We start from the raw sequence: 27,399 nt of genomic DNA, 5'->3' as shown, positions 1-27,399 counted from the left end.
TGTATGCCGAAAACTTATTAAAATAGCTTATCAGTTCGAGCAGTCTTTTGGAAGAGTCTTTGGAGTTTTCTAGGTATAGAAGCAAAGAGAGATGGCTTGATAACTTACTTTCCTATTTGGGTGCTTTGTATTTCTTCCTCTTGCCTGATTGGTCTGGCTGACTTCCAGTACTAGGTTGAATAGGAGTGGTTAGAGTGGGCATCCTTGTCTTATTTCAGTTCTTGAGGGGAATTCTTCCAGCTTTTGCCCATTCAGTATGATGCTGGCTGTGAGTTTGTCATAGATGGCTCCTATTATTTTGAGGTATGTCTCTTGGATGATTGTCACTATAAACTGGAAAGCAAAGTCTCTGAAAGGAAGGATTTCTCTGGTGTTATTCACCACTTTTTCCCCAATGTTTAGCAAAGAGTGCACAATCAATAAACTTGCTGAATGAAAGAATGAATGAATGAACGAGCTGTGAATCCCTGAAATTCAGAATGAAAATGACTTATAGTTTATTATGCAGGTATTTTAAGAATATACTATATATATGTACACATATATATATTTATATACACATATATACACACATACGTTCTCTCTCTCTCTCTCTCTCTCTATATATATATATATATATGCTTTTAGGTTGTCAAGGGAGGTGTTCTTAAATCAACTCTGATCAATTCTGGTCAGAACCACATTCATGACAGGCTATAGAAATTATTTGGACATTCCTTCTACTTTTGTTGCCCAGATGTTGCTCCTCTGTGGTCCATGCTATTCTGCATTGGAACAGTCCCTTCCTTGCATTAGAGTCTGTACTGTAAATAACAGAATGCTCAGGCTGTCAGCAATGTTCCAAGTGCAGTGCTCATGAATTCAGAGTCAACACTTGGACTTCTGCAAGCCCAGCTCTCTCTTTTCTTAATTTCACAAAATTTAAGGAGGCTCCCACATTTTCCAGTACACTTCACCTGCCAGTACTAAATTCTCATAGCCCAGGGACCCCATCTGTTTTCATGGCCAGCTGTCTTCAGGCTGCAGCTGTAGGTCCCATCCAGCAGCCTCTGCATTCTGCATGGGTGTGGCCATGGCAACAGGATATGCTTCACACCTCACTCCTTTTGGTAGAAGAACTTACAGACAGATCCAAATGCACAGGAAACTCCACTGCACAGAAGTTTGGATTCCAGCCACTTCCCATGTGAGACTATGAAATGTTCCATCTGGCTGGAACAGCTCAGAGGAGCTCTGCTCTGTTAGCTATATAGGCTTGTAGAAACAGGAACTAATAACAAATCAAGTATTGGAAGCAAACACCAAATTTAAATGTGAATGCTAATTTTGCTTACTAGAAAAATTTCTTATAGATACAAATGTCAGAACTTTTTTTTGTCACCAAGGCAATAGTTTATTAAGCCATTGGTTCACTAAATACAGCAGAGTTTCATTATGCTCATGCTACTTTCTTTTGTACAGGATTTTTTTCTGAAATGGGATGTTATTCCCATTAAATTACCTGGGAAGGAGAAACCTATTTTTCCTATTGCAGTATCATAAGGGATAATGAACACCTTACTTCGTACATTCTATGATGCCATGTGGGAAATTGGTGTTTATTGCACTTTTCCCTCTAATTAGAAGTAAGCCAACCTAGGTGTTTCATAACATACTTGGAGACCAGTCAGACTGCACCTTGGAAGACAATGTTTTCTGGTCACTGAAAAAATATGCAGATTATCTCTTCTTATAGCTTAGTAACCATGTTCTATTTTTAGTTAAAAAGCTTATCTTATAACCCTTCTTAGCAGAAATTATTATCCACAGGACAAGTAGCAATGTAAGATAAAGTGAATCTTAATAATACCTCCAATACCCCTGACCTCCTTTTAGCCATGAACAATCCTAATTTATACATGTTTCACATGTCTTTTCATAAAGAAATCAGGAAAAATAAGCCTCTAGCATACACTCATACCAGAAATGTCATTTTAGTTCCTCTGTTTTTCTGCTTTCCACTTTAAGTCTACAGGACTTTTGAAACACTCATTTTTATTACCGTATTGGGTATCTTTTCTTTCCTGTTGTTAGAAGGAAATGTAAGAAACTGATACCTACGATACCAAATGGAATGAAGCTGTGGCAGAATTTTGCATCCAAAATGACTGACTCATATTTTCCAGCTATTTAACATCCAAATGAGAACATAAATGGCTTTTATTGCTGAGTTACTAGAAATAGAGAATCGACAAGATAATTTGTCTTTTATTATTTTTACTGCTTGTTCCCTCTAATCTTGTTATTCATGTTACAGACCATTACTGGAGTTGTAATACCTTATTCATTGAACAATAGACCTTAGAATACCTCATGCTAAAAGGAAATGCATGAGAAATAAATGTATCCATGGATTTCAAATGGCAAAGCTGTAACTAGGATTCATCCAGCTCATTTATGTTTGTTTCTGTAATACATAGCAACACAAAGTCTCTCATTTCTGCATATGAGAAAAACTAGGATTCTACAACCTCGGAATGTAAAAAGCTTTTGTTAAAACATCCAGTGCTACTTAAAGAAAATGGAAACAGGACAGGAAAGTTACCACCTTCTTTGGTCTCTCTTACAAACTCTTTTTGTCTCAGGGCAACAGAAATTTTTACATCTATAGCAGATGATATCTTCAGACTCTCCCTTCCTGCTTCCACCTCAGTCAGCGTAGGGACAGTTTAGGCAGCATTTATGTTTTAATTCTTTTCATTTAAAAAAAACCTAACTTAAATAAGCTTAAATAGAAGTGAAAAATGGTTTAATGCAGCTGAAATAGTCAGAAATCGTATTGGCTGCAGGTGTAGTGGGATTAATGGGCTAGATGTAGTTTTTCACTTTTTGTTTTGTTTTGACTAATTTCACTTTCAGGCACGCTTCCTCCATTGGATAACAAAGATGGGCATCAGCTGCACTAGGCAAGAATCCTAAGAGCTTTGTGACTACCTCCATAAGAAAGACAGCATATTTTTAGCGTTCTGTCAAAATCCCAGGGAATACAGTCATCATTTTACCAGCTTAGATCATGAATCTATCCTTGAGCAACTCACTGCGACTAGAGGTGAAAGTTATTTGGCTGGATAGTTCACATGCTTGCCCCTAGGGGAACAGGAGCAAAAGTGTCAGATTAGCCCCACATCTACCACAGGACTGAAAAAGTCAGTTACCGGGTGAGGGCAGTCCACAAAGGAATGTTGCATAGATTAAAGACACACATTCCCAGAAGGAGGGATAGTCCACAAAGGAAAGCTGCATAAAGATGCACATTCACAGAAGTACAGTCTCAAAAACAGAACCTGCTAGAGAACAAGGTCCTCTGATAGTAGTCAGACTCTGAGGCTCTTGTTGACATCATGTGTAAAGATGCCACACACATGGAAAAATAATTCTCTGCAACTGCTCTAGTCATTTCTGAATATCCTGTCTAAGGGGCCTTTGAAAGTGCCTCACGATGCAGAATCAATATGCAACTTCTTATGTCTTCTGCTTACTAGATAATAAGTACCTGGTGACTAATAATGAGCCTCCCAAGTGCAGGTGGAGGCCAGCTGTTTCAGCACAAGCTGTCTTTGCTTCACGTGAAACGTTTCAGAAATTGTACATATGCAGATACACAGACCCAGGTTGGCAGCATTAAACGGAAGGACACTTGTTACTGTCCAATGCTCCAAAATATCCACAAACAAACTCTGAGTTTCCATGAGAATAATATAATGAGCTGGCAAGTAATTAACCCCCACTGGTAGTTAACGCTGCCCAATTAGTCTGCAGACAAAGTTTTCCCATTTAAAAAAACATACACATGAAATGAAAACTGCATTTTATATTCTTACTCAAATGATCTAAAGATTGCAAGGACTTTTAATTCAGAGGAGTAGCTGACAGGGCCATGTACATGATTGTTTAGTATGACTTTGGCTCATGTTTGCTAATCAAATGGGAGACTCAAAATTTTCTAGAACATCACACACCGGGCCTGTAGTGGGGTGGGGGGAGGCACGAGGGATAGCATTAGGAGAAATACCTAATGTAAATGATGAGTTAATGGGTGCAGCACACCAACATGGCACATGTATACATATGTAACAAACCTGCACGTTGTGCACATGTACCCTAGATCTTAAAGTATAATTAAAAATATATATATATATAAATTTAAATGTACTAGAGATTACCATCCCTATAAGGGACTGTTTTGCTAGTCAATTCAATTCAGTTACAGTAACAATACCTCCAGCCCTTTATAATAAAGTTCAAATAAACAAGTAAGCTATGGCAATAGCAAGCAAACAGCTGAATAATTTTAACAGCCTTTAAAAAAAAAAGATTGAAGTTAATGTTAATAGCTTTTTGTAATGGAAACTTTACAAACAATTCTTCAAAGGCAAATGACAAAGGCAAGTGGTTTAGAATTCCCTCCCCTCAGAACCTCAGAGAACCTAAGTAATTTAATCCTAGCACTGAAACTGAAAGCTTGCGGTCCAGAGGTGAAGGCACATTTGTAATGTTGTATATGTATTATGGTATATGTATCACGTCCATTATGTTTAAATAGAAGACTTTTTTTTTTTTTTAAGTTGCTAGGCATGCTGATTTTGCCAAATACTATCTGTTCTCTTGGAAAATAGATATCATTATGTCTGTTCCAATAAAGGATGGTAGATCATGTCACCCCCTGCTTCAAAGACCAGAATCCTTAGCCTCACCAAGAGGACTCTGGATTATCTGGCACTGGCTTACCTCTCCACCTCCATCTGGTCCCACACTCACCTTGCCCCAGACACTGTGACCATCTTTTGTGTTCTCATATGTGCCAACCTATTTCCTCTGCCTGGAACACCTCTCTACTCCTGCCCCCAGCTCCAAGTGGCCTTCAACCTAGGCAGCCCCTCCATTCCCATGCAGCGTAACCTCCTGGCTGCCTCTGCTTGGCCTTCAGAGCACCTCCCAGGTAGTCTAATTGACATCCTCTCCCCAGCACACACCTTATCCTATTAGCTCCATGAAAGCATGGGCCATGTTCGCTTTACCCCTTATCGTATCCTGTGTTCAGCTGAGTGCCTGGCACATACTTGGATCCCCAGCATTTGTTAGAAAAATGTTCTGTGCATTTGGGAAGACGCTGTTCAAAGAGTTAAAAAAAAAAAAAAAGTTCCATGCAACCTAAAACTGCTGTTTCCCAGTAAATATATTTTGATTTGGCAGATGTCACTATGATTAGCATTCCTTGAATACATCAGGAAGGCCACAGTAAGAGCATTTTAGTAACTTCAGGAAATTCCTAAAAAACTGTGAGGTTTCACTGACCTGAGTTAGGTCAATGACACAAGTGAAACTAAAGCAGATTTTACTCTAAAAGAGGCAAAACTTCCTGTCAGGGAGTCAAAAATGAAATGAGCTTTATTAAAATAGAAAGTTTAGCTGTAAAATGGGTATGTATCTAATTGTAAATATGACTCATGGGGAAGCGATTCTCCTACTCCTCAGGGGGATGCCCTTTGACTACTACCTCCGCTGATATTTAAGTCACTCAAATGATATGCTTTGGCGTAACAGCCCTTAGAATAAATAAAGTTTAAAAGGTAAGAGTATAGATCTTGTCAAGGGTGATATGTTCATTTAAGTCACACCCAGCCTACCAGGGAACTACATTAAAACTTACAAAAATATCCCTGATCTATGGGCCTGGAAGTTTGACATCAGTCCTCTGGAATTCACAAACACATGAGATTGAACCCAATAGACTCAGAGTGGCCTCTCCCCATCTGGGGTTCCAGGAATCCAGAGTCATGCATATGGGATGGTCTAAAACCTAGGCCTCCTGATAGGAAATATTACAATGGGTTGTACACAGCACTTAGAATTCTAAGACTGCGTTGGCTCCACATAGAAAAAGCCCTTTAGAAAGCCTACAGAGAATCTACAGATGCTCAGAAACGTGCCCACTCAGCAAATGGCGTGAAACCTGCTAGAACCAGTGTTTCCTATGGAATTGCATAGCTGACATCTGGCAGATCAAGCACAAGTGTGCTCAGAACACCCTCAATAGTTCTGGCTTTCTGGACCAAGCCAGTGTTCACAATGAATAGAACTTACTACTGGGAGGAGTCAAAGAACGATTTTAGGTTCTTCATCTTTTTTGGTTCTATGAATCCCTCTGGGAGTCTGTAAAACCTATAATACATTCTAAAAATGAGATACATAGGATTTCAAATGAAACTAAATGCAATGAAAAACAGTTATCAAATTTTAAAAGAATGAAATTCTGACACAGTCTGTGTTTCTTTATTAATACAGTTGACCCTTGAACAACACAGGTTGGAACTGTATGGGCCCATTTATAAGTGAATTTTCTTCCATCTCTGCCACCCAAGAAAGCAAGACAAGTCCCTCTTCTTTCTCCTCCTTCTCAGCCTACTCAGTGTGAAGAGGATAAGGATAAAGACCTTTATGATTATTCACTTCCACTTAATGTATAAACATATGTTGTCTTGCTTATGATTTTCTTAATAGCATTTTCTTTTCTCTAGTTTATTATAAGAATACAGTATATAATATGTATAACACACACAATCAACTATGTTATTGGTAAGACTTCTGGTCAACAGTAGGCTATTAGTAGTTAAGTTTTTGAGGGGTCAAATGTTATATGTGGATTTTCAACTGTGGGGCAGGTCAGCACCACTAACTCTCCTATTGTTCGAGTCAACTATACTTGAAATAAAAAGTTCTAACAGTAGGTCTAATAATCATATTTTCAAAGTTGTGATGAGAATAAATGATTTTTCAAAATATCTGCAAACAATTGTAATGTGATATATTCTCTGTGACTTCCACTGGTGACAAAGTGACAGGTACTGCTAATTACTTATGTGCTTTGTGACGCACACCCATAATTAATGAAAATGCCAAATTTCAATTAGAGATCAGTAACAATAAAGATGTCATTTTCTCTGTCCAGGTTTGTGAATTAACTGAATTCTATCCATGTCAGTGAGCTACAGGTTAAAAACGCCTATTTTAGAAAGATTTTAGATTAATTTTTAAAATCATTTAAACTTGGACTCCATGATTAACTTGACATAAGTCTGGGGTGGGGGAAAGTTAAATATATATTGATAAATGGGTTTGAGTTTTAAAAATAGAATATAGCATATAAATCAGTAGTATTTTATGTATTATAATGAAAAAAATTCAGATAGTATATAGGATATTTTCCTTACTGAAATATTATGGTCGCTCATTCCCGGCCTTATATTCTCCCCTTATAATCAGTCCTTCTAAGTACTCCTGCTTTCTATATAACTATCTTTTTTTTTTTTTTTTTTGAGATGGAGTCTTGCTCTGTCACCCAGGCTAGAGTATAGTGGTGCGATGTCTGCTCACTGCAACCTCCACCTCCCAGGTTCAAGCGATTCTCCTGTCTCAGCCTCCTGTGTAGCTGGGACAACAGGCGTGCGCCACTGTCCCTGGCTAATTTTTGTATTTTTAGTAAAGACGGGGTTTCACCATCTTGGCCAGGCTGGTCTTGAACTCCTGACTCCTGTTCCACCCACTTCGGCCTCCCAAAGTGCTGGAATTACAGGCGTGAGCCACTACGCCCGGCATATAACTGTCTTAATCTACTTCCAAACATTTACATTTTCCGAACGTTTTCATGAAATTTTCATGGCTCCTGCCCCAATGATTATCCTCAGTGATCACTGATACAGTGGTACGGTCTGTAAAATTCCCTCTGTTCCTTTCTATTGCCAAGTAAAATTCTATTCTGTGGAATCCATGACTATAATTTGTTTATCCATTCCTCAACTGATAGACATCTGGGTTATTTCCAATTTGGGGCAATTATGAACGCAACTGCTGTAAACTTTTGAGTTCTTTGGGTCCAACCTTAGTCTTAGGCCCTATGGACCTGGGCCTTGGGCTGGCTTTTCCTCAACTTTTCTGCCCCTCCCTCTTCATGTGGCACCAAAATATGCTCTGTATGTCTTGCAGACCTCTGTTTTGGATAAGCGCAGAACCCTGGGCTCTATAGTTTCTGCCTTTCCCCTAGTTGTGTAAGGCTTTTCACATGAGAGAAATATCTGGGGTGGTACATGGGATTTTGTGCCTGTTCCTAAGGGCAGAGTCTCAGTACCTGCACACCTGTGGAACCAAACGGGGCTTTCTCTGGTCAACTTCTCTGTCCCCAAAGTTTCTGATAAGTACTAAGTAAAGGTCCCTGGGAAAGAACTCATGGATAAGCACAGATTTCCCTTGTGTCTGAGACTCCCAGTTACTCTCAACTATCCTACTGGCCCTCACTTGATTTTTAGGAATTGAAAATTTTCACTAATGTCTTCTTCTTCACTTTTTACATGTTTATTTTTTTTAATTGTGGTAAAATACACATGACATTACATACACAATGTGAACCATTTTTAAGTGTACATTTCAGTGGCATCCAGTAATTCACACCGTTGTGCAACTATCACCACCATCCAGTAGTCTTTTCACCTTTCAAAGCTGAAACTCTGTACCCATTAAACAATGACTCCTTACGCCCCCATCCCCCACCCTCTTGCAACAACCATTTTACTTTTTGTCTCTATGAATCTGAGTCAGAGACACAGGGGAGAAGGTCATGAGATGATGGAGATGGAGACTGGTGGCATGATGAGTCTATAAACCAACAAATGCTGGGGACTGTCAGCAAAACTAGAAGCTAAGAGAAAGGCAAGAAGCAGATTCTCCCCATTCAGCCTCCAAAGCCTGAATGGCCATACCAACACCTTAACTTTAGACTTCTAGCATCTAGAACTGTGAGAGAACACATTTCTGTTGTGTTAAGCTACCCAGTTTGTGGTAGTTTATGTAGCTTTAGGAAATGAAAACAGTGTTTGTTTACCATATAGACATTGTTGAGATAATACACTCAAGGGTTTTGGTTTTCCTTCTCTCTTTCCAGTAATTCATGATCACTAAAGCAAATTTCTGCATCCTGAATGGACATCAGTCTAATGTGCCTGCAGGGGCATTATCATTTATTCCCCTCTTCCAGTAGTAACAGATTATAGATTATGCTTTAGGACTATTGGTTCAAATTAGCCTATTCTTCCCCCAAACTCTGTCTCTCTCTCTCTCTCTCTCTCTCTCTGTCCTTTCTAAATGAGGAGTCTTGAGGACAGTGACACAATGATGGAAAACAGCTAGAGCTGATCCATTCCAGCACTGGGATATTATCCTGTCCAAGGTCTTGCTCTTCAGAATTTCCTTCAATTCCATGAACTCCTCCATAATCATCCAATGGATTCCTTTCTGCTTAATCTGAGTATAATACACTTCTATTTAAGTCAGTGAAGGAACTCCGGTAAGTTACAACATTGTAACTTTTAGTTTTGTTCTGTTTTGTTTTAAGATTTACCTCATTTGGACTTACCACCATTAGTAGGTTCCAGTGAAATTTCAGCCTTACTCCATTCTCTTCCACAAAATAATCTAAATGATTAGCTCAGAGCTTTTCTATGTACAGTTATCTATAATGTATCTATTACTGTTTTTGCAAATCTCTGTGCTTCATTCAGAAGAGGCAGTTGATTGAAAACTTTTAAAAAGTGCATAGTTCCTAACTAAGCTACTAACAACCTTTTATTTTCAGTCCCATTAGACAGCAAAAATAATTTAAGAACTGCAATACCAAAGAAAACTTTACCTATAATGTTTAGGGACAAACATAATGTGTGCATGATACTCAAACACAAAACTCTTAATATATTATATAATCAACATCTGTGCCTTAAAAGCTATGTTAAAATGATCTCTACGTATTTCTTAAAATTACAGAATATTTTTATCATGCCAGAATGGCAATTTTTTCTTCTTAGTTGTTCATTTCATATTTCAGATAATTAAAAACTGTATCTGAAACATTCACATGACTTTATGCTTTCTCTGTTATACACCCACCAATGTGACTGCTGATTTGAAATTTAAAAACATGCCGGCAAAGAGGTAAAAATCTCACTTCAATGATACTTTAGTCGTGTGAAAGAACACCTTTCAACTTCTTTGGTTTTCTTAAGAACTTGAGAACCTAAATAGATGTAACAGATAAGGAAAGTTTAGTTCATTTCTGTGGTTTTTAAGTTTTTAACTGCATTGTGCTAGAGTATCTCCCCCACCTCCCATGTTGGAAACTACATATGGAAAAACCAATTGCTACACTGACATACTTACCACAAGTAGACTACATTTTATAGTAGCCTGAAAGCTACTAACTTTAAAAATGCAGATATGTGATTTTATTTTCCCATTTTAAGACATTTTAAAATAAGGCACTTACATTTATTTATGTGACTAAAACATTTGGATGAATGAAAACAGAAGAAAATATTTTTCACTCAAAGCCATTTATCATGGCTGTTAACATTCTTCTGCTTAATAAGTGATGTATGACATCCAGTGACTGTGATCTATGCAAAGGGTGAAAAATAAATGAGAGAGAACATCCTTAGTGTGTGAATATATTAATTTAAAAAGTAAGATCACATTTTATCTTAGAAAATGAGTGCATTTAAGAGACTGTATTCAACAGCCCTATTGGATGATGTAGAATCTTTTTTTTTTTTTTTAATATACAAACATTTAACAAGTTAACCTTTCTGGAATTTTTTTTAGTTGCCCATGTTTGTAGAGACTAAGACTTGTTTGCTGCATAAATCTTAGTAGCCTTCCTGTAAAGTGTAATTTGGTATGTAGATGAAGGACCAGAGGCTAGTAAGGCAACCCAGGAACAAAGGAATAAATCACTGGATGTTAGATTAACAATTTATATGATGACAGCTTCTCCTGACTTTTATCAGAAAGCAGTGATTCTACTACCTAGTATCTAATGTAAGAAAAACATTAATTTGTTCCTTGAACAAACAGTTGTTTGTAGCAAAACATAAATTCTAGTGTGTACCCAGCCAGTCTAATGATGTAGGTTGAAGGAAGAGAGCTAATGTGCACTGGTGTCATTAATCTTGAAAATTCAGATCAATCACTAGAAACACATATTCAGTAATGGTACAGAAAGAATCCTCTAGACTTTAACTATGACCCAGATGAAATAAAACCATGACTCTGACATTTTTCTTTGGGGCCAAAAAGTAACAAAAATGCTGTGGTGGCTTCTTATTGTGCTAGCATACAATCAGCATACAAATAGCAATCCCTCAATTTTCTATGGGAAAACATACTTCCTCAACCAATATATTCCACCTTTCTGGCCACTATGACTGGTGGAGGGCTCCTGACCTGACCAGGGATAGTTGCCAGAATTTCTAGGAAGAGCAGCTTCCTCTTTCCTCTGTAAAAAGCATGGGAAGAGACTGTCCTCTTCACTAGGTTTGAACCTGGGAACAAGAAGCTCTGAAAGCTTCTGGCAGTCATCTTAGAACCCTGAAGAGTAAGCCTCTCAAGGACATACCCAAGACTTAGGAAGAGGAGCTACGAAATTGCAAGGGAAACTGCAGTGCAACTGGTCACATGGTGTGAGCCCTGAATCAGGTCCCGCCTAGAGTCACACAGAGCCCCCGACTCCACTCACTCACACAGTCATTAATCATGTCTCTCTTTTTTCCCCTCAAGAAACTTGAGATCAGGCTTTTTGATTCTTGAGAGTAAAACAGTTGGAACTAATTCAAGCATAAACGATCACTTGCAAGGGCACAGCTGAAGTATGGTGGAATTAGCAGAGTACAAGGACAAAGAGGGTGCCAGACATCATGCTAGCATCTTTCCTTGCTTATCTCACCGAATCATCACAGGAATTGATATGATTCTCAAAAAGTAGTAAGGTAGAAAGTAATTTGCCCAGTTTTTTTGTAGTTAGTAACTGAGGAATAAAGATTTGAATAGAAACTTGTGTGGTGCTAAAGGGAATGTTCTTTCAAAGTTTCTATCTGTTCTGGTTTCCAACTTTAAGTCTTTCATTATTCCAATTGATCATATGCAGATCAGTCACCATAAATTACAAATAAGAATACATACATTATTTATTTTACAATGGACAACACACAGCAGGTTTTCAGATTTTTATTGAATCTGAAATGCTTCAATAAACCATATTAGCAACACCACTGAACTGGTATAAAAACATCTATTAACTTAATAACAGACTTATCAACAAGGGCCAATCTTCAATTGTCTGATCATCAAAAAATACATCCTAGTTGAAAGACATTATGCATATGGTATTGTTTGGTTTTAGATATCTTTACCTAAAGCTCTATTTATGTTCATCCCAATTAGGAAAAAATAAAAAGGCGCTTAATCTTTTTGACAATTTAGGTCAATACGTGAATTGAACATAATTGAGACCCATCAGTTACCCTTTTTTTGGCTCTAGAAGACCCAGAATCTAACAACTGAAAGGAGAAGTTCTTGAGCTAAATATAGGTTCTTGAGAATTTTTAAATAAATAAAAGAAACATGAATTTAACCAAGAAAATAAGCATGCTCATAAGAAGCAGAAGGTTTGGATGGAGATTTTGAAAACTGTAAACTAAGCTGAAATGATGCAGAGTGACTACTGACCTCGCGCAAATCATTTCATAATTATCTTCATTTTAAAGATGAGGAAATAAAGTTCCATAAAGTTAAGCTCATCTAAAGTCACAAGCTACTAAGCAGGAGTGCCAGGTTTGACTGCAAAGCTCTTGATCCTCCCTAAATGTCTGTGCCTCTTTCCTTGTAAATGGGTGGTTAGTATTCTGGCTCATCAGTCAGTCTTTTCCAAACACATCAGTTGATTGTCAAACCTGGTCAAAACACTGTTGCTCAAATCAAAATTGTGAAAATCAGGCTTCATAATCCAGAAGGCTGAGTTCAGTGTTTTGGTCAGTGGGGTCCCAGACCAAGGTCAAGCAACATGCATGTAATTCTGTAAAACAGACTACAGCCTGCACCTTTTACTGTGCCCCCAATGACAAACAGCATGTCTCTTTTACCTTCTTTAGGAGGATAGACAATTCTAAATCACAAAATTAGAAGGAACCGTATCAGCCATCTGAGCCCAGGATTCAGATTCCAAACGACATCACATAATGAATATTCCAGAGACAGAAGAGACACACTATTTATAAAGAAGGCTGAAAGCCTGGGAAAATGTTCCAGGCTATTTGTTTCTTAAGATGAATAAGCATTTGTAAACAAAAGTAAAACCTTCCACAAACAAGGTTGCCTTTTTCCTGCATTGCTATTACTTATCTTCAACAATTATAAGATAAAATGAAATTGCAAAAAAGATATTCTCTTTGCCGTGGCTACAGCATAAATTTCAAAATCTTGCTCTGTATGTGTGTGGTTGCTCCTGAATTCAGCAAGAGCAACATAAGGTGTTTGATAAAATTCTCACATGACCCTCCTTCCAGCTGGGACAATAATTGACATGTCAGAGTAAGCAGAAAGTTTGTTTTTAGGTAAAAGGAGCTGCCGTCTTATCAATATTTCCTTGTCCCCCAAATAAATATGGTTTCTCCAAATAGCACAGGTATGGCCTAGTACACCAAATAACAAAAATGCTCAGGTCTGTAGTCTTTCTATTAATCTCCTCAAAATAGTGGCACAGAATGCTCGGTCTTTGAAAGTGTGTGGTTAGAACCTTTGCTGAAAACACCATTAAAACAGAACTGATTTGAAATTCTGCTTCCTCTAACTACCAGTGCCAGCCAGCCCATTGTCTTCTACCACTGTGGCTATCAGAAGTGCAAAAGGGCACACATCCATTCAACAAGTATCTGCAGGGAAGGAAACCACCTCTCCTTGCTCAGATGTCAAACAAAATCAATAACCATTTGCTAAGGAAAGGAAAAGAGAGACAAGAACTGATCCCTTTCACCTCAAATTTCTCATTCCCTCCTTGTCTAGGCTGTACAGAAATCCATGGAACTGTTTTCCCCTTAATGATTTCTTCTGCCTTCTGCATCTCACCAATTGTGTTCTGAAGTCTTTTCAAGAATCAGAAAATATCTCTATAATTGCTCCAAATTCAATGAAAATGAATACCCATCTTATGTTTCTTTGTAGAGATACACTTTGAGAGATATATCTGGGTATTGCAAGTGTAAGAGTCCCAGTGTCTAAAACAGAACCTGCTACTGTTGAGTTTACAAATGCTTATGGAATTTACAAATCTGATTATCATGGGTTCAAATCATATTTATTGGGTTTTCACATAGTAAAATGACAGCTGCATTCTATCAATACCAGCATTGCTTACACTGAAGTCATGTTTTCCCCAGTTCTTTCACTATTCCCTTGAGAAAGATGAAGTCTCTCTAATAGCAAGAATATGCAATTCAACAAACCAATTCAGTAAATATACGCAGAGAAACTGAGGTTGCCTTTGTGAAAAACAAAGGCTATCTCCACTGCCTTTTTCCAAGACAGGCACAAATCCTCATTCCACCTAGAAGCAGAAAAGAGCTGTTTGTGTTTGTACACACAGGAGAAAGGGCGGAGCGGGGTGGGGGGTTGCTGGGTTCCCCAGAGTCTTAGCAGGAGTATCAAGTCTGCTGCAACACAGACCCCTGAGGGACAGTAATAGGTAAGGGTGAATGGAATGGTTATTAGAACAAGAAAGGAAGTAAGCAACCCTAATGATGATACCTTCAGAATGAATTCTGAAACAAACCAATAACAAAAATGGGTGGAATGGTGGGACAGAAGAGGAGGTAGAAACAATGACCAAATTTTAGTTTCACTAGGCCTCATTGTGCTAATGACAAGGCTTTTACCTAATAAGTGCTCTGAGTTCCTGCATGCAGGGGATATTAGAACAGTATCTTATTACATTTATGAGTGTAAGGTATTGTTCCTCCTTTCTAGTCAATGCATTGTGCTCCAGAATCAAAAGGCTTGATGCTTCTCAATACACTCCATGCTGTCAATTTCAAATGGAAATTAAATACAGTATGAGAAAATTATACGACATTCTTACCTTTCTATGTAGATACCTATAAATACTAAGGTTTCCTTTTGGAATTTTTGGGGGGCTTCAAATAAATATTTGCCTAACATTTTTCTCTGTTCAATCCCTCACTTGATAAAGAACTTACAAGTTGTAATTTTAATTAAATTCATTTTAATTAAAAATTAAGATTATCTCTTTTAAAAAGCAATTACCAAACAAGTTCAGTGAAATTAGTACAGCAGAATATTTTTTATTTGGTTTTATCAAACAATGTTTACTTAGTTCTCATGTGCACATGCATATAATTCACCTTTTAGAAATTCTCAGTGTCTTAGGGTTTTTGGTTTTTGGTTTTTTAAAGGCTGAAAAACAGTTCTGCCAAAAGGAAGCCTCTTTAATTTCCTTAAAACAAGTGTTTTTGAACGTGGGACCATTTTGCAAAGAAAGTCTCTTATAAACTACTCTTGATTTTCAAGATGGACTTCCAATAGGAATATTTGAAAGTATCCTAAAAGGGGTTGCTTTTAATGTTAAGCACATCTTGTTGAAAATCAGGTCTCTCAAATTAAGCATTACTGACATTTGGGCTGGAGAATTGCAGGAGGCTGTCCAGTTTATTGTAGAACGTTCGAAGCATCCCTGGCCTGGCCCACAAGACACCAGCAGCACCTCTCCCCCAAAGTTGTGACAACCAAAAATGTCTCCAGATATTGCCAGTATCCCCTAGGGGGCAAAACTGCCCCCAGTGGAGAATCACTGCTCTAAGCCTATCAATAAGATCTATCCCTAAAGTGAGAGAGTTACTTCTCTTCTTCCACTTTGACTGACATCTCTGTTTCTCATTTTGCCTCCTCAAGCCATTTCACCACCTTTACTTTCTTCTTCTTCCTCTTTTTTTTTTTCTTTGTAATGACTTTACCTTAGCGCAACAAAGATGCCATTGCCTATTTTCTAAAGCTTACCAGGATTTAGGGAACAATCCTCCAGAAAAAAAGTGCCCAGTTAGGCTTCCACTTAAGGACCAGGAACCAGCCCAAGGGTACAATCCTTTGTGTTTCAAATGCAGGAGGTGGGGAGTAAAAGATTCTCTCATCTCACATTAAATTTAGCATTCTATAATGAAGCCTTTTCCTGCACACACTCATAAGATCTACCCGGACCTACTCTCTGCTTTTATATGACACCCTAATCAATTTGGCCGATTTTCCCTCTTCCCTGACCCGCAAACAAAACAATACAGGCAGACATATCAGACGATGTTTTATTTGAACAGCAATCTGTGCAGAACAGAATTAATGGCTGAAATGATCATTTATTTTACCTTCACATGATTTATAAAAGTAACTGAAAAAAATCATAGCCATAAAAGCCAATAATGACAGAAGTCTTTTTATTCAAATTTCCCACCTTACAGATGTCCAGAATAATCAACATATTTCAAAGGGTATATTTCAAAAACATACCCTAGCAACTCAGCCAGCCACTGTCACATGGAATAAGAGGACATGCCCTGGCCATTAGAACCGTGCTGTCCTCGCTCTTGTGTCCCTCCATGGGACAGACATCACCTTTTAAGACAACCGTGCCACTGTCTCCAACAGTTTTCCACAGAGTTCTTGTTTCTCTTCATCTGAATCTTCTCTGCGCAATTTGGTGTCCTGAACTATTTCTGATGGTTGCACACAAGATCTCAGGGACTGGATCTTTTAGTTGTGAGACCAGCCCTCTTAGATAGCAGACAGTAGGTACAGTGCTTGCTCTCCCTTCTTTTCATCCTTCCAGAGTTGCCTTCATCTTCATTTCCTGCATCTGGTAAAGTCTCTATGAAAATGTGAAACCGACGGCAGAACATGGCAAGCTGGATGGAGAAGCCGACAACCCCTCCCCCACTCTCACCCCCCAACGCCGGCCCGGCCGGGCAGGTCCTGTTTCGGATCCTGCACACTGTGGAAGCTTCTTGCTTCCCTGTTTTGGTGGGTGAAATCTTTGCTGTTCAAAAAGGCGTTTTTGCATAGAGATTTTAGGACGTGTTTATTCTAGTAACCTAGTGTTTTCTTTTTTCACTATATTTACATGTCGGGAACTCCAGGGAGGCCCCCGCCAGAGATTCCCTTAAATGCTGGTCTCTGTTCCTGCTTCTCCGCCCCGCTGGCCTTTTGGAGGCATCGTGCTTCCCTGTCCGCGGGCAACAATCACAGCATCACCTGCAAGGGGCAGCAGAGTGAACCGCGGACCCCCGGAGTGACGCCTTGGAGATGAACCCTTTGGATTTGGGAACCCCTCTGACGGCCGGGACTCCCAGGATTCCCTTCCATAGAGGGAGTCCACGGTGGTCGCAGCCGGCGGCTGAGTCCTCCTTAGAGTGCCGAATCAGAGAAGACTCGCATCAGGTTTGGGATGTAAGGGGAGAGGGAGAGGTTAGAGAGAGGCATCATTGGATAAGCAAAGAATGCTACTCTGGGAAAAGGAGGCAGAAAAAACGTAGGGAAGCATGTTCCCCTTAATCCCTTCCCCGTGCCGCCCGTGGATCCCTGGATCTTCTTATCATGGAGACAGGCTGCAGCCACACACGCGACCCCGGGCCGGAAACATGCACACGCGCGCGCACACACGCACACACACGCCCCGCCGCGAGTTGCACGCTGCAGACTTCTGCCTGACTTCCTGGCCAAAAACACCGCACCTTTGGGGCCAGACCATGAATTCCTGTGGCCTAGAACTGACACCACTCCCCCTACCCCACCCTACTCCTGCAACACACACATTCAGACCCTACACTGCACCCTGAGCATGCCAGGAACCACTTAAGGGAAGCCCGAGCAGCTCCCCGCTGTAAACGACTACCTTCCCCACTGCCTGATGTCTATTTAAATCTCCTACAAGCTCGCCTACAGCGAGCCGAGGTGCATCGAAGCCAGGTAGTAGACGGAGGAGGAGCCCGGGGTGAAAGTGAACCTCAGAGAACAGTACTAAATCACTATTCAAGGGGCGGCACGGGGAAGCCTCCAACCCTCTCCCGAACCTTTCAGGCCCTACCAGCAGCCCAGTTCCAACGCCCGATCCTGCACAGCTCCCTTCCTCTTCACCCGAATCCCTCAGCGATTTTCCAGCCGGCCCTTCCAGGACACTTTCTACATCCATCCTCTCCCCAGCCAGTTCCCAACATGTGGCCTCGGGTACTCTAGCCGGAGACAGAGTCCAGGCTGACTCCATCATGATGTGCCCCCTAACCTTGTACTGACTGCCCAAATTATCCGAGTCCTCCGGAGCCCACTGTCCCTTTCACCGGCGTCCTTTGCTCTCGTTCAAATCTGCTTTCCACGCGCCCCACTTTACACGCATCCTCCTGCCGCTTTCGTCAAGACACGTTTGCCCTCCACTCTGCGCCCCCAACAGTGTACTCTCACGCTGCTCCCACCCTATCCCCCGGTGACACCCCCACTTTCCTTCTGCGGCTGTCCCCTGGCCGGGCTCCCGCGCCCCAAGTCCAGCCTCCTCGCCCGGTCCCCTCCCTCGCCGCACGGTCTTTCCTTCTTCCCAAGTCTGCCCTCTGGGCCCCCGCTGGAGGTAGTTCTGCCCTCCTGCTCTGCCCGTCGTCCCCGCTCGAGCATCCCAATGGCCACCAGGTTTCAAAGTGGCTCGGACAGGCACCAGACACAGGGGACAGAGGCCAGCCGGCTCTCCCGGGCGCCAGCCGCGCCTCCCGCTATCCCTCCTGGACTCCCCCGGGCTCCAAGACCTCGCCCCACCGCCCAGCAGCCTCACAAACTTACTTGCGGGTCGCCAGGAGGGGGCTGCGGTGAGCGGCGGCGGGCCCAGCGGCGGCGAGTGCGCCCCTCTCGGCGGGGCTGGGCGGCGCGGCGCCGGCGCTGCGCTCCTGCGGCCGCGAGGTGAATGGGCTCAGCCTGACGCAGCCCAGCTCTGCCCCCGCTGCCGCCGGCGCCGTCGAGCGCTTGCAGACATGCTCAGTTTCCGGACCTGCCCGCGTGGAAGCTACCAAGAGCCGGCAGCGGCGGGGGAGACCGAGAGGAGCCGCGGGGGCGCCGCGAGCCGGAGGCTACCACGCCGGGGGCGGGGGGAGCCACGCACCGCTAAAAATAGCTCCTGCGGAAGCCGCGAGGACTTAGCGCGCACCGCTCCGCGAGCGCGGCTCCTGTGACTACGGTTGGGGGTTTTGCACTCGCTACCGCGGCGGGGACCGGAGCTCGGATCCCCGCCCGGGTGGAGAGGCGCCTCTGGTGCTGGCGCCCACTAGAATAGCCTGGACTAAGCCAGAGCTGCCCCGATTTCGGGGTCCCGCCTATCGGGCAGCTCTCATACTAGGTTCTCCCTAGAGAAGCAGAGGAAAGTTTTGTTAAAGCGATTAAAAAAAGCTTCTGCGTTACAAGGAAATTTGTTCAGATTTATGGAGGAAAAAAATGTTTTTCAGATGCTTTGGTTGCTGGGAAAAACAAGGAGAAAAGGAAGGCGAAGTCCGACAGCCTAGAGAGGGACCCAAGGCCGCTTGGAGCGGGCTGAAGGGGGCTCTGCAAAGAGCTTCTAAAATTCAGAATTCTTTGCAAGGCGTTTGTGACTTCTCATTCCGCAGTATTTTGCATAATTCGTTGACACCCAACCCTGACCTTGGAGATTTTCTTGTTCCTGTTACCTGAACTGTAATTTACTTTCTCTACATGCTGCCTTCACTCCTTCCCCCTACAACCCGGTTTTAAATTGCAAAACGAAAAGGGCGCAAACTCTGGGTGGGTAGATTCCCAGACCTGAACTGGAACCTGGCTGGTCTGTAACCTTGAGGAAAGGAGTTGGTCCTGTTGCCGAGTTCGGAATGTATCCCAGATCTCCTGTGCATCCAGCAAACACTTTCAGCGTAGGAGCCTTTCAGCCACCTCACCTGCAGATTAGCTATTTCCCGCTATTAGTGTTCACTATATTCTACCTTAATTTCTGATCATTTAATATTTTTTTAAATTCTGTCCTTTAAAGTGAGAGGTACAAATATTTCCTGGGTCAAATTTCAGTCTCGTTTCACTCACCTCTCACAGCCACCAAATGAGAGAATCATTATTATTCCCATTTGACAGACAGGGATGTTGAAATTTAACGACAGGTGCTTATCTCTTGCCTGGAGTAAAGAATCGTGAACCTAGGGTCGGCCAGACTAGAAACTTTCATGGTTTCCGCATAACCTATTTCCCTGAGTCAATAGCTTTACCTGAGATAAGAGCTCAAGAAAATTAGATACTAGTTCTCAGTGGCGTGGCGTGTCAACAATAAGCCGATTGATAAGCCGATTGCGGGTTTTGTTCCACATTATTTTCCCCTAATTTCTTTACGAGCATTCGCAGCTTAAATTTTCTGTTATGTTGAAAGTGATAACGTTTCATTTTTATTCAATCAGAAAGAATTTACTGAGAATCTTCGACAAACAATGTACAGACTAGGTATGTATTTTAAATTTAGTTCAGACTCTGTGATAAAGCTACTTTGTTTTGGCAGTATTATAAATTAGTCAGACTTTGCTAACCCTACTAAATAATGTACATGTGTTTTTTCATAGAACTGTAGTGGAATTTGTCTATTTGAGTCAAGATGTCCTCTCTCCTAAGATATCTGCGCCCTTACATCCCCACTTGCAATTTAGTGCCATGTGCACCCCAAAATAAGTAATCAATTAAGGTTTGATCTTTTACTTTTTTACTGAAGCTGCAAATGTCATCCGCAGGACCAGGGCCACTTTATAGGGACAACATCACGTTTCTAATTTTCCATAGGTGATTCATTGGGAGATCAAAATGTGAATTTCCTTAGAGTATCAACACAACTCATTCCTTTCTATCAGTGGTGAAAGAAGGTGAAAAATAAACTTTATTTTCATCCTGGTTGCTTTCATTCTTCCTCCTTCAGTAATTATTCTTAAGGTGATATGACGCTCTGAGCATCTTCATGCTACAGCATGCACACTACGCATACTCATGCAACAGGGAAGATCTTGATTTCAAAGTCTCTTTAGTGTCCTATGGAATAGTGTAGCTCAAAAACGTACTGCATTCAGTACTCTCAGTAACAAGTGACAGGAACGCAATTCTAACTTAGGCAGAGAAAATGCATCGGCCCATGTAACTCAGAAGTCAAGAAATAGCAGGGCTTGTCCTGGGCTTAACAACATCAGGAAGAATATGATTTTCTCTTTCTCTAACTTGCTTTCAGCATTGCTTCCTGTGCTGGTTTAATTCCCCTCACATTATGTCCATAGTGCTAGCCCTACACAGTTGACGAATTTTGTAACTTTACAAAGAAATCGAGTCTCTTGTTCTGCTGAGCAGATCAGTCTTTGAAGGTATACTCTTATTGGCTGTCCTGGCTCACACAATCAAACACCTGCATCCTCTTGGGGATGAAAGATTCTCAAAAGGGAAAAAATGTATTTGGTTAGCAAAAGAAGGAATAGGGGATGTTGGCAAGATAGAAATAATGGATATCCAGTAAACTCGTAGACTAGCCTTGTTTCCCCATGGACAAAAAAGGACAGCAAGTGTGTTGGGAGGTCTGTGGGTTTCAGTTATTCAGAAATGAGCAAGATAATAGTAATGCTTTGAAGTGAACTTTTCCCATCTCTTTTTAGCCTCAGTTGCTTTGATTTGCCTGCCTAAGGGTAACAGAGAGTCCCCTCTTTGTTGCCTTTTCATCTTTATTTCAGGGCCCTGGTTATTTCCAAGGTGGTGCCACTCATGAAAGACAGCTAATGAGCCACCCAGCCAACTGACGCTTTCAGTCCCCAGTCTGTCTCTGCAGGAAAAGGATATTTTCCATATTATTAAAGCCCATTTTTTTCTGTTTTGATTTAATGTACTTGATCATTATGTAAACCATTTGATAATAAAAAGTGGGGTTTTTCCATTATGCCTCAAAACATGAACAGATAGGGGGAAACGCTACTGTCCTTATAGTTTTGTATTATTTCTTATGCTAGAATTATTTAAATAATTGGCTGTCTTTTCTTTTCTCTCTACTTATCTTATGTAATTTGTTTGTTACCTCCTTTAATATTTGTTATTCTAGGAATAAATCAATGCAATCCATGAGTCACCTAATTTAAACTGCATTCTATAGTTATGTTAAACTTATCAAATCCAGGATCTTTTCCTTGACCTTCTCATGACTTTGTACATTGTCTTCTAGGAACTCCTCCCTTAGCTCTGCCACACCACAGCACACATCTTTTTGCTTTTTCTGTCTCTGAAATGGACTCTCACTCTGTTGCCCAGGCTGAAGTGCAGTGGCACTATCTCGGCTCATTGCAACCTCCGCCTCCAGGATTCCAGTGATTCTCCTGTCTCAGCCTCCCACAGACCACATCTTAACCTACACCTGGGATTATTCCTCTTCTCCTAGTTCTCTTTTATCTCATCTCTGTAGCTCTTTGTCCCTCTCTACACCACTCTGCCTTTTGTTTTAGTTATCTACATACTTGCTTCTCCTCCCCCACTAAACAGCAAGTTTCTGGAGGACTGGGACAATGGCAAATTTATATTTGTGTGTATTTTATCTTCATGGATGCTCAAATAGGTGCTTGCTGATGCATTGAGGGATTATAGGAACAGGAGGTGAATACTTAAGTCTGAAACAGGGGGATGCATGAGTTGGGCACTAAGTCATCTGCTTTTAGGGAGTCAAGGAAAGATGGAGAGGGCTGATGCTGGAAGTAGGCTGACATGCAATATACACTACTTCTTTCACCATTTTGTGTAGGGATACTTCTGTATAGTCCCTTCTTTTTTCCTTTACTTTCCCTTACTTTGAATTCCTTCACTAAGATCTATGCTACACTGCCAAGCATCTGGTATACTTCCAGGTATTGGCACTGCCCACTGAGCATATTCTCCTTGCATTGCACAGAGACCATTTTAGAGACTTGGACACTAGCCTGTCTTTCTATTGTACCTCTTTCATACCAAATTTGCTTTTAGAAAATCAGAACCAAGGTAGAAATGTGAAACAATCTATAAATGAGTTTTTTAAGAGAAAAGGAAATATCAGGACAGCTTCATTAAAGAGCTATTAAAAGTTTGTCTTCTTGATAGCTATATTCCCATTATTAAAAAAATCAGATTTGGAGAACTAAATAGGAGTAGTTCAAAGTCACTTATGCCCAAATTATTTTTTCATTTCATGACTATAGATAAATGTCACAACAGATACATTAATGATATGTACTAAAGATACAAATGCACACTTCTCCCCTCTCTCTGCACTTTAAGGCTAAAACCATTCTAGGTAATAGTCATGGGACGTTAAGGATCACATAATATTTGTGAATCAAAGATGCTTCTTGACTAAAAGACTTAGCTCTGATGGCCCTTTCCTCAGGAAAGAAGAATGTGGATAATTATGTACTTCAAATACCAGACCGCTTTTTTCTTGCCTCTGAGTCTAACGCAAACATGGCTTAGTTCTTGCAGAAGCAGCAAGATCCTGATAAAGCTACAACTCGTTTCACTTCTCTTTGAATCCGATGCTACAATAACAGGTATGTTTAAGGTGTGATCTCAAATTCTCAAATATAACTAAGAAATCTGTGACCATTAGTTTATTTCCACAATGTTTATAATGTAATGAATTCAAAATACTACTCTGCATCAATTAATATTAATAATAATATTCAACATCTATTGGTACAGCTATGTGTCTCTTTCTGTGGCAGGCACTCCCTTCGCATACTACTTATTTAATTCTCATAGCAATCCAGTGAGGTATATAGTATTGTAGCCTATTTTTGGTTGGACATATAGAAATTCAACCTAAACTGGCGTAGGCGAAAAGGAAAATTTTCTGGCACAATAGTAGTGTGGAATATAATCTCCAGAAGACAGGGAGCTTCTCTGAGCCTCAGGAGGTGGAAATGCCATCACAATTCTGTCCGTATCTCATTAACTGGTTTATTTTTCCACCTTGCAGACAGGCTTTTTTTCACAGCCTGTATAGTCCTTGGATCCCTTCATTAAATAAGGACAGAATCTATTCATTTTGCTTTGGTTTAGAAGTTTCCAAAGAACTCGGTGGCATTCTTCCAAAGAATATAGAAAAGGAAGAATAGCAACTTTAGAGTGGAGAATGCTGGCTGAAACTTTCTTAACCAGTGATGTCATGTGACTATCATTTACTGTCTAACATGATGTAATGACAAAGGCTCCTCATGTCTGTGGATTTCTTTCCAAAAACCTGCAACTCCAGTTGAATCATGAGAAAATATCAGATAAACCGAAAGACAATCTACAAAATACCTGACCAGTACTCCTTAAAACTGGCAAAGTCATAAAAAACAAAAATGAAGAAACTATTGTATACCAAAAGAGACCAAAAAGACACAACAGCTAAATCCACTGTGGTATCTTGAGTTGTATCCTGGAACAGAAAGAGGCCATTAATGAAAACAATCGGTGAAATATGGAGTTCAATTAATAGTAATGTAACAATGTTAATGTTAATAGTAATTAACCAATGTTAATGTTTTGACAAATCTAAGATGTTAACCATAGGGCAAATTGGGTGAAGGATTACAGGAACTCTGTGTATTATTATTACAACTTTTCTAAAAACATAAAATTATTCTAAAATTTAAAAATGTACATTTTAAAAATACAGAGGAAAAGAAATCCCTGGAAAAACATGATCCAAGAAGCTTGGGTTAGGTGCCCATCCAGGATAGATTTACTGAATAGCAGGCAAGTGCATCCAGCAGAAAAATGTCCCCTGGGGTCCAGACATGGTATTCCAGCCATTCCCAGGGAAGGAGAGTGGGCAAGAGGGATGGAAAAATATAGTTATGAAGCAGGCAGGATTGCAGCTGGTGAGTAATGTAGATGAAAAAGCTGAAGGTCAAAGAACTAAGTACTGTATTTCATCAATCTAAGATAAAATAATCCACGTTAACCTTCATAAAATTGGGATGTATCTTCTTTTTTGGTGATTTTTCAACAATGTTGTAGATTTAACAAAATATGGGTAATTTTCTTAAACACAGTAAAGTATAAGGCCCAGGGTTCCAACACAGGTTCTTAGTTTAACTGTCATTCTTTTCAAGCTTTCCTCGATATTGACCACAGTGTCATAGAAAACAAATGTTGATTATGTAGACAAAACTGCAAGAACAAAAGTAGAGTTGAAACCATGACAAATTTGATCTAAGAATTTATTAATCTGATAAAGTTATCAAGACACTATACACATCTAGAGACACCAAATTAGATAGAACTCTGTGAAATTAGGATACTTGAGGACCAAGATGTAGGTTATTTGACATGTAATATATAAGATAAGTTATAACACTCCATTTTAGAAATTTTAAGTTGACATTTCAGTTCAAGTAGCTAGAAAGAAGCTAGATATATTTTTTAAATAACTTTTCTTAGCCCTATACCTCATTAGTTTAATAAGATACTTATGAAACCAGGTAACATGGCATTTGTGTTACATTCCTTTAGTACATAATAACGTACTATTAAGAAAACAACTGAAGACAATGAGGCAGAACCTCTACCAATTCCACTTTTTAATTCATTATCATTTATTGTACACCTGTTATTAGCCATATACCCTAGTGATATGTGTTTTTAAAAAGGTAGAGGAAGGGGAACATCACACACCGGGGCCTATCATGGGGAGGGGGGAGGGGGGAGGGATTGCATTGGGAGTTATACCTGATGTAAATGACGAGTTGATGGGTGCAGCAGACTAACATGGCACAAGTATACATATGTAAAAAACCTGCATGTTATGCAAATGTACCCAAAAATTAAAAGAAAAAAAAAAAAAAAAAAATAAAAAAAAAAAAAAAAAAAAGGTAGACAAACTTGGTTCCTGCTTTCATGAAACACGGGTTTCAGCATAAAAGAAAGAGGTTTCAGAGTATAATTACAAGTGAGGTAAGAATTTTAAAACTGTAGAAGTTTTGGGAGCATATAGCCAGGGAATTTAATGTAGTCCAGAAGGACAGAAATGGCCTAAGGAAGTGATACTTAAGCTGATACTTTTAATAAAATAAGTACGGACATTTATTGAGCACTTGCTTTGTGCCAGGCACTAACTTCAGTGCTTTACCCAACATGACAGATACAGTCCAGATGGCTAGCTCATCATATATTCAGACCTCTTTCTAGAGGTTTTATTGTAGGCATAAGTTGAATGGCTAAAAGTCCACCTTTCTCAAACATCCTTGTAGCTGGAGCCCCAGGTATAATTTAGTAGATTCTACCAGTTTGAAGTTTTTGGCTAGCATACTATCTCAAAACTCTGCTGACATTTACATGTCTGCAGAAACACTTTTGTCTGATTGCTTTACCTATAGCTACCTCATCTGAGGTAGTTGCCTTGAAAGATTATGTGTATTTTCCATTCATTCACTTCTATCAATTTTCTTGGCCTCTAAGCCTATAGCATGAGTAAAATTTCAGCAGCCCAAGGAGGTTGGGGAGCAGGGGGAAGTTGCAAAGTCAACCCAAAGGAAATTCTGCGTGCTTACAGAATAGCAATATTTATCTATTTTTAAATTATATTTGCATGAAGCAGGAGATTATGTGTTTGTGAATGGATTCGAGTTTGCTAAACCAAGGAAGAAAGAGGAACATAATTTATTAATGTGGGGTCACTCATCAGAGAGTCTGTCTTTAATGTGCTAGCAGTTGGAAAAGGTTCTAACAATTTGTCCACTTGGTTAACTTAATCCTGGTCTTAATGTAAATGTAAAACACACAGTGAACTGTGATAAATGAAGATGTTAAAAATTCCTAGCCGTGATATAACAGGGATCTAAGAAGGTATGGAGATGGGGATGTTGGAGTGACATTATCCAGGATGATTGGCTTGACAACTCCCTGTTGGTCTCTGGGAAGGCCCAGAAGACCCTGCTTTCACCAAAACACCAAGTGCTGCATTGACTTCCCTCTTTTGCCAAGAATAAAGGTGGGAGATACTGATATTAAAGTGGTTTCTAGGATTTGATGTAAATGAAAGACTACTAGGGTGGAAGAGGCCAGGGAGCAGTTTACTCACCAGAATCAAGGTGGATGTGATTACCATGATATCATTATAGATTATCATTATATCATTATCAATCTATTTATTTTATTTATTTGATAAGGCTCTAATCAGAAAGGTGTGACTCACCTATAAAATACCATAGGGTCCTTAGGTCCTTAGGTTGGAAAAACCTGAGTGTTACTCTCAGGTCCTGCTTAATCTATATAACTGAGATAGCTTTAGTTTTAGTGAATATACACCTGACTTAAACCATCAAAACAGAGAATCATGACTCTTCATCTAGATTCCAGACCTGGATTAAAATGGTGAAGAGGAGGCAGGACTCGCTTGCAGCTCCCTCTCGAGTGCACAGGGCAGCATGTGGATTCTCACATTGTGAACTTTTGCTCCAAGTACTACCC

General features: G+C 40.2%; 1 protein-coding gene across 2 annotated transcripts in view; it reads right to left on the bottom strand.

The window, feature by feature from the left end:
- Window positions 1-18,952, bottom strand: part of OXR1 (oxidation resistance 1) — a 466,073-nt gene extending 447,121 nt beyond the window's left edge. For both annotated transcript variants that reach the window (XM_009213469.3, XM_021942555.1), the window contains exon 1: window positions 18,736-18,952. The gene's annotated coding sequence lies outside the window, so the exon portion shown is untranslated. The remainder of the gene's footprint in view (window positions 1-18,735) is intronic.
- Window positions 18,953-27,399: the final 8,447 nt, after the last annotated feature.

This window comes from Papio anubis, chromosome 8 (assembly GCF_008728515.1).
Source record: "Papio anubis isolate 15944 chromosome 8, Panubis1.0, whole genome shotgun sequence".
Lineage (NCBI taxonomy): Eukaryota > Metazoa > Chordata > Mammalia > Primates > Cercopithecidae > Papio > Papio anubis.
The sequence above is the reverse complement of the archived record's forward strand: the minus strand, read 5'-3'. Positions and strand labels throughout refer to the sequence as shown.